This window comes from Hyalella azteca, unplaced genomic scaffold, assembly GCF_000764305.2.
Source record: "Hyalella azteca isolate HAZT.00-mixed unplaced genomic scaffold, Hazt_2.0.2 contig895, whole genome shotgun sequence".
Taxonomy (NCBI): Eukaryota; Metazoa; Arthropoda; class Malacostraca; order Amphipoda; family Hyalellidae; genus Hyalella; species Hyalella azteca.
The window spans coordinates 224,642-233,250 of NW_025931230.1; the positions used below are offsets into that span (position 1 = coordinate 224,642).

The 8,609-nt window shown below is 40.4% G+C and overlaps 1 long non-coding RNA gene across 1 annotated transcript; it reads right to left on the reverse strand.

The window, feature by feature from the left end:
- Positions 1-6,212: 6,212 nt before the first annotated feature.
- Positions 6,213-7,864, reverse strand: LOC108676909. The gene is made up of 2 exons (XR_001931200.2): positions 7,465-7,864; positions 6,213-6,797 (listed from the first exon to the last, which is right to left on the reverse strand). It is a non-coding gene; the product is annotated as an uncharacterized LOC108676909 (long non-coding RNA).
- Between the last annotated feature and the right edge of the window lie 745 nt (positions 7,865-8,609).

An 8,609-nucleotide genomic window follows, 5' to 3' on the forward strand; every position in this document is an offset into this window, starting at 1 on the left:
AACTTTCAACCACAACACAAAATAAACTGCAATCCATAACAAATGCTGCTGCACGACTGGTGTGCAATAAGCAAAAATTAGAACAAATGATGCAAATATTGCGCAATCTTTACTGGCTGCACATGCAAAAGCACACAAGGTTCAAGGTCATTGTACTGATGTTCCAATGCCTTTACAGTCTGACACCTCCTTATTTCACAGAATGTCTGCAGCGCATACATTCTGTGTTTGCAATGCATTTTGAAGACTGCTGGGGATGCAGCAAGGCATCACATCTTGAAGACTGCTGGTTAACACATCTTGGGTACTGTGTGCAATGTTTTTGGTCTACAAAATAAAAATTGGCAATGCATCAAATGAACTCTGCACCTTGGTACTAACATTTTGCTGTTACTAATCAAGTACAGACTCAACTACTGAGGTAGTTGACCCTTTTTGGGCGGACATAGAAATTTGATTAAATTGAAATATTTGACGATTGTACTTGAAAGTATAATCAATTTCAAGATATATTTACTTAAGGTACTAAAAATTACTCAAGTACTTTAAGGTACCGTACTAAAATTACTCAAGTACTTAAGGTACCGGCATAAGGTACTAAAAATTCGCTGATTTTGACATTGAAAGTTTACTATTCAGATGGTAAAAAACATCTTGATTGCTCTTTTATGCTTGGATTATAACACATACTAATGAAGCAATCAAGATGAGCAAAATTATAGGTACGTTTAGCATTTTATGGCAAGATATTTCCAGACCATCGATATAATTAAAGATCCATGCCGTATGTAAGGAGTCACATTCATATACAACATATACCTAAAACTTGTGAAAAAATTGTCAGTAAGAATTAGTATTGGTGAAGGACATGTTATTGTCTGGGTCAGTGCAGAGACCATCTTGCTTGCAACTGCATTGGCTCCATGTACTGTAGCGAAAAAAATGCCAAGAGCTTTGACTGCAGTCAAAGTCTGGGAAAGCATCAAGTGGTGAACTATAGGTACGTTGGACTGAAGAACATGGCTTAAATCATAGTACCGTAAAATGGGGTAACTTAGACCGGCGGGGTAACTTAGACCACTTTTCGTTTTTTTAACAAAAACCCCCACAACTCAAAAACTATTTGACATAAATGCACCAAAACCTGGAGTTATTTGGAGTTATTTTACCAAAAAATATAATTGATTTTACCACCCAGTCTAAGTTACCCCAAGAGCTGGGGTAACAAAGACCACAACTTTTTTTGAAATTACATGAAGACTATGAGAGGCAGGAGCCAGCAATTTATGGTGAGTAAAGCTAGAGTATAGACCTGTATTTTGCATGTTTAAATTCAAGTTTAATTTAGCTAGTAAAAAAATGGCATCATTTATAAAAAAAAGTGGTCTAAGTTACCCCATTTTACGGTACGTACTGCTAACCACTAAAGGCTAACAAACATTTACCAAGCGCTGTAGAAATTTACCTCTAGCAGGCTTATGACCAAACATGGTCACTTCCATCTCTAAGCATTGGCAGGTGTATGCTCATATATGATCACACTATTTTTCATCATCTTATTTCACATCTTGTATTTGCTTCCAGTAAATGGCAACATAATCAGTCAATAAAGCAAGTTTTTAACTATGATACTAGCCACTATCATGGACTTACCTACAGTTCTTCATGGGCTAGAGCTGCTAAAGTGAATACGATGAGGGCCCAAAATGCCATTTTGCCATTTCTCCAGAGTACTTAGTTTTTATGTCAGCTCACACAGACATAAGAGCACGCCAGAGTGCTACGTCATACATGACGAAACACATACATGATCTGTGATTGGTTGGAGCTTGTTGGCAGGCTGCCCAAAGCAATGTGGGTGATGTGGGGGCCTTATTTTTACTCCCATTTTAATTACCATATATGGTAACTTACCTGCGAAAGGGTTAATTGAACTGACAGAACAACCAATAAAGCTCCAAAGTGTAATCTGGCCCTCAAGCACGAAATATATCTACTTGGCAAGTTGCAACTAAATTTTTCAAACTGTGGTTTTATGGATTTGCCAGCCGTGATTCCATTTCTTTGAGCCGTGATTCATTTCTTCAAGCCATGAATTCTATATCTCGGCCATGAAAAGCCATTAACGAGCTGTGAACATATTTACTACGTCCATGCATGTGTGTTACCCAAATCTCTAATTTTCCCTTAAAACAATCAAACAGCAAAACTAACATTTGGTTTCAGTTAAGTGGCAAATGAACACATGATAATGCAGTCTGACTGCTCTGGAGTGACCACAGCCATGTGTTGTTATTACGTTTTGCAGGATATTTTGCCAGGAATGTTGAAGTAATGCAGATTGCGCCATCATTGCGGAAGTTGAAACTTTTATGAAATGACATGTTTGCAAAGTTGCAAATTGCAATTTTTCAATCAACAAAAATTAGAGCCACAAAATTTCATACCTACTAAAATTTCATGATATTAGAGCCAGGATATTTCAGAAAAAATAGGACTTTTTTATAGGAATAAAACCTTTCCTTATAGATCGCGTAGTTGCGGTCAATTCATGATGGTATCAGGTATTCTAAATGCTTTCTAAATGACCATGTTCCTATGTAATTGAGGTGCAAGGTTGCCAAAAAGAGCATGCTCACTCCAATAGTAGCGGCAGGGTCATACATTTCAAATTAGCAGGCTGGCAGCAGTAGCAGCGTGCTTGTCCCACTACAGCAGCAGCGCTCTCATCCTGCTAGCAGCAGCAGCGCTCTTGTCCTGCTAGCAGCAGCGGCGCTCTTGTCCTGCTAGCAGCAGCAGCGCTCTTGTCCTGCTAGCAGCAGCAGCGCTCTCATCCTGCTAGCAGCAGCGCTCTTGTCCTGCTAGCAGCAGCAGTGCTCTTGTCCTGCTAGCAGCAGCAGTGCTCTTGTCCTGCTAGCAGCAGCGGCGCTCTTGTCCTGCTAGCAGCAGCGGTGCTTTTGTCCTGCTAGCAGCAGCAGCGCTCTTGTCCTGCTAGCAGCAGCAGCGCTCTTGTCCTGCTAGCAGCAGCAGCGCTCTTGTCTTGCAAACAGCAGCAGCGCTCTTGTCCTGCAAGCAGCAGCAGCGCTCTCGTCCTGCTATCAGCAGCAGCACTCTGTGTCCTGCTAGCAGCAGCAGCGCCCTCATCCCGCTAGCAGCAGCACACTCGTCCCGCTAGCAGCGCACTCATCCCACTACTCACTAGCAATGGCAGCATGTAAGCAGGATAGGAGCGCAACGGGGACTGGGAACCTGGGGGATCTAAATGACCAACCAATTCCTAGAATTCCAGCATGGGCCAGCATGTCAAAGTGGACAGTGGTCAGACTGCATTATCATGAGATCAGTTGCCACTCAACTGTCTCAACATATAAACTCTAAAGTGAAGACAAATGTTAGATTGTTAGTGTTGACAGATTTTTGGGTAAAATTAAAGATGAGGGGTAACACGTGCAATCGTGCAAGAGACTTAGTAAAACGTTTGCGGTGGCACCGGCTCATAAATGGCGTTTAATGGCTGAGATATGGAACTCAAGGCTCAAAGAAATTAAATCACGTCTCAAAGAAATAGAATCAGGGCTGGCAAATCCATAAAACCACAGTTCCAAAAATTCAGTTGTGGCTTGCCAAGTGGATATATTCCATGCCTGCTCCAGACTGAGGTCTGAGTCCAGACTCCAGAGGTGAGGACTGAGGACTGAGGTGGTCAAGTGGCAAATCAGAGAGTTTTTTAGACTCTCCCTCAAGTTCATTTTTGTGTCCTATAACTTATAAGTAGACCAGTAAAATATGGATAGTAGGCCGCCTACCAAGTAGCTACCATCAATCCATCCCAGGCTGTAGAGTAGGGCCTTTTAGCTCGAGATATCGGCGTCTTTTCAAGCTCTCCATCAGCCACCTCGACCTTAAATCGGCGTCCATGGCCGATCATAAACTATAGATTGCTGGATCAGCCCCGCTGTCACCGCGCCCATCTTCAGCTTGTTTGATTGCTTGTATCTGTCACCTGATCTCAATGTGCATACGTCTGGCAAGCCCAATGCTACTGCTGAAAAAACTTGTCAATCTATTGTGTTCTAACGTGATCTATTGTGTGCTAATGCGATCTATTGTGTTCTAACGTGATCTATTGTGTTCTAACGTGATCTATTGTGTTCTAATGCGATCTATTGTGTTCTAACGTGATCTATTGTGTTCTAACGTGATCTATTGTGTTCTAATGTGATCTATTGCGTTCTACCGCAATCTATAGCGTTCTAACATGATCTATTGTGTCAGTAGGCCGCCTACCAAGTAGCTACCATCAATCCATTATCCATCATTATCATACATAAGAAATTGGTTTCAATCTTTGGTAAATAAGGAAATTGAAAATGAACAGATTAAAAAAAAATCTCTGGTGTGCCACTATGCCCAGCAGCCCAGCAAGGCCAGCAGTCAGCACTAACACAGTAGGCCTAAAATCAACAAACAGCAGTAACCCTAGTCTTGCAGTTGCAGATTTAGGTCATTTAGCTTCCATCAAAAGATCAATGTGAATGAAACATAATTAATAAGTCACCACTTAGCAGTTAGCAACTCCTAGCAGCTACCGCCACCGCCAGGCTGAGGCGCCAGCATAGTGACAATTTTACTGTCAAATCTGATTTTACAATCAGTTAATTTTTAATTTCCTCATGATTTGAACCAATTTCTTATGCAAGATAATGCTGGTGTCCGTGATACCTAGGTAGGTACTTTAATTTTACTGGTAACTGGTCTACTTCTACTTCTAGGACTCACAAGTCACAAATGAACTTGAGAAGGAGTCTAAAAAAAGTCTCTGCTTTGACAAAATGACTGACAGTCGGCGACTGCATTTGACTCGCCGCTCGTTTTCAAAAACTGTAAAAATATTCATTATAATACTCGTCTGAACTGCGACTTGTAGCCTTTCAAAAATTCACACTGAAGCCAGAAAGTAACAGAATACCTAGGCTACTAGGTACACTACTAATTAACTAATAATTACTCACGACCTCTAAGTTTAACATGAACGGAAAGATGATTCAAGTTCGTATACGAACTTGAATTAAAATGTTTCCAAATGTTTTGCAGAAATATCGGTCTCTACAAATTTCAGCAGTATTTACAACACGTAGATGGAGTAAAATTCAACAAATTGAAAGTCCGAAAGACCAGTGAAATTTTTGTACAAATGGTGCACTGCAGACCTCTCGCCTCTCGGTCACATTTCCGGCCGGTCTCCAAGACTCAACTAACTCTTAGACTTTAGAGCTCTGGGGCCGGATTATCAAAACATGCTAAGTATACGTAGCCGCTAACGTTTAGCGTAAGTACAGCTAAGTAGACGTGACTCTACTGAGTGTTACACGCGCTCTGCGCACTGAGTCGACAGGAGCTAGGAACAGCAAATCCAAAGCCTCTGATTGGTCAGTTAGTTGGATGGTTTCGATAATGCCTTTTCAGATGAGTCATGCGTAAGACAGTTTTGTTAATGCCAAATTTTGACTGACTTACGCCATACGTAACTTTTTGAACGTAAGTACGAAAAGTTACGTGAACTTAGCGAAGTTTCGTTAATCTCTGCCCTGAACCTAATGAACGCCGCATGATGAAACTATGCACTTGCATTTGCCATTTATCAGGACCTAACGATTATGCTTAGGCCGTGATGGTTTCTTCTGTTTTGCCATCGATTGTACTTTATGCGGTCAAAATTTGCAATTAACAAAAAATATCTGAAATACTTAACAGATTTGAACGAAAGTTTGATTATACATGCCTAATCATATTACAATGTTTATCGAGTGTAAAAATAATCAATTTAAGGCTCCAACGGCGAATTATACGCTATACGTATAAGCCACAGGCACTTCTGTAGATTGTCAAATTTGTAGTTGACATGAACTATCTCCCTAGCAAACGCAGCTCGATGAAACTTAGCAAATGCGTTCATTAATACCAAAGTTCCGTACTCACTAGACCTAGTGTAATTCAGTTAGTGTAAGGGTGATGCTTAGATCGTGATCATTCTTCAAATTTCGCCTGCAAGCCTGAAACTGAATCACACTGACTGAGGTACTTACTAGTGTCTGGCACAGATTTAGAAAATCTCTAATTCACTTGCGCCATCGTTTCTCAGAATGTTGAGTCGATCATGAACAAAATTTGCTCAGCAATCGCGATGGTATTGAAGGAAAAAAATCAGGCAATCAATTTTCATGTACATTTTTTCATACGTCAATAAAGAGAAGCACAATAAATTTACCTTATACAATTAAAAGCACAAGTTTACATAGGGTTTTGAGAACAGAAGTACGCCTTAGCCTCATAGATTTGGTTATGCTCATGGTGCAGAGTAGGGCTTGGAAGCCAGGTGTAAATAGGCTGTGCAGAGTGGGATACTCATGCTAATTATAAGCCAACGATGACAAATGTGTTGATGTTGGTGTGCAGGATCTAACAAAACGCATTGATTCCATTGTCAAGGTGCCCATTTCAGCTTCAAAAAGCGTATCATTGATAATTTTTTCAGCAAAACGCCGTTGGTCCAGAGGTAATTTTTTTAATTTCATAGCCCACATCTTCCCCATAATATCCTCTTCAGTCTCAGGCCGCTTGAAATACTCTGTTGATAGTTCCACTAACTGCTCACTGCGGTCTAGACTTTTCCTTTTATTACCCGATTCTTTATGAGGGGAAACTGGGTCTGAAGTTTCCGGTGCAATTAGTAGTTCAGCAGGATACGTAATTTTGAAATCTTGTAGAGCATGCGAGTCGACACCAGGTAACGTCATCTGAAAAAAAAATACACGTTTCACTATAGCTTTCAAGACTCAGGCATAAAAGCACTTTATTAATATCTATTAGTAGAAAGTAATAGAAAGTAATAAAGGTACCGTATAGTAGTATATTGGTTTTGAATAATAGGCTAACTTTGGCTTGTCGCCGATTACTAGAATGTTGCTAATTAAAAATTTCGGACAATGGATATGCGAGTTCTGGTCGAGTGGGAACAAATGTGAAATGTCTGATGACGAATGGTCGCGAGTTGAGAACCAGCTTCACGTGACTGATACCCGTCAGTTAAAAGGCTCTACTAGATCTAACTCCTTCAAATCAAAATACCTCACCACAATTACTAACACTTGCGTCAGTGCTTTCATCAATAACAGAAAATTTGTGTTTTCTACAAATGTGGGTAAGGTCAAGTTTTTCTTGATGGGCAATACCATCTTGAATGTAGGTAGCCTGTAGGATGGCTTCGTTCTTTTAGAATCAAATTTCTTTGAAATATCAGTCACTAAACACTCGCTAGCAAACGCAAGATCAGTGTGTCGTGTGTGCAAAGGGGACATGTCACATGGTGTTCGGGAAAAAAGCCTGCAATCAATGCTTCAGCATTAGCAATTCTATCCGTTTCAGGCTTAGCAGTATTTTTAGTAAAAATTTGACAATACTTACATTCGACTTGGCAATGTCATAACATCTTTTGTGTTTCACGGTATTTTTATGACCACGTAACATGGACTTCGTAGAATTTTTAAGTGTAACTGCGCAACATTTACAGTAACTAAAATCTTTATTGCGTTTGTCTCTTTCCAACCAGTCCTTAAATTCGTCATCAAGTAACCATTCTTCTCTGAAAGACTGTGTGTACCATTTCTTTTTCTTCTTAGGAGTTTCTTCACTCATAATGACCGCTGCACTGTTCTTATCGGTTTATTTAAGAAAAAATACAGGAACAATCAAGCTCTGCGTGTCAAGACCAGAATAGCAGCACGGCAGTACACACTCGCGCAGAGTTTTGTAGTGAACTAAGCTTCCTTTTAGTTTTTAACCGACACACACGCGACACTCGTAAGTACAATCTTTATTCTGTACGAAGTTACGAACTTGAATGAACATGCATTTTGAAATTAGAACACGAACCTGTATGGACATGTATTTAAAGATTATAACATGAAGTATTTCCACGTTATTAGGAATAATTTTTGTCAGGATTTATTTATGTATGCTGGTATGTGCTGGTATCTAGTGCTGTTATTCTAATTAATTAATGCTAATAGGGTTTAAACGTACTTTGTTAAACGCTTTTGCTTTCAGTGCATTATTCTAAAAAAACTTAGATTTAGATCAATTTGTAAGTTAAAAACGTAGAAACCTAGCTAGAAGACCAAAATCTAGGTTTTTAAACCTAGCGTTGGCAGCCCTGCCTAGACGATCAATCCCTGCCTCCAACCGCTCGAGTCTTGGTATCAATCAAGCCTCGCATCAAGCTTCAAACGAATTCCTACGCGGTCAATCACGCTGAGTCAATCGACCAACTCAAGCTTTCGATAAAATGATTGACCGTCTAAAGCAGTGGTTCCCAAACTTTTGCAGGCTGGCGCCACCTTGGCTACCCAGTTAATTCCTAGCGCCCCACAGATTTTGAATATTTTCAAAATTTACTATCGAGACCCAAGAGCTCTAGGTTCAAAAAACCCATATCTGTGTGGAAAAACCCATCGCTGGGAGCCGTGTGCAGCTGCACCGCCTGCACGTGTTGTGTACATATCGTCAAACAAACGTTCAAACATCTGACTTCGCCTGCCGCCCCCTACCAC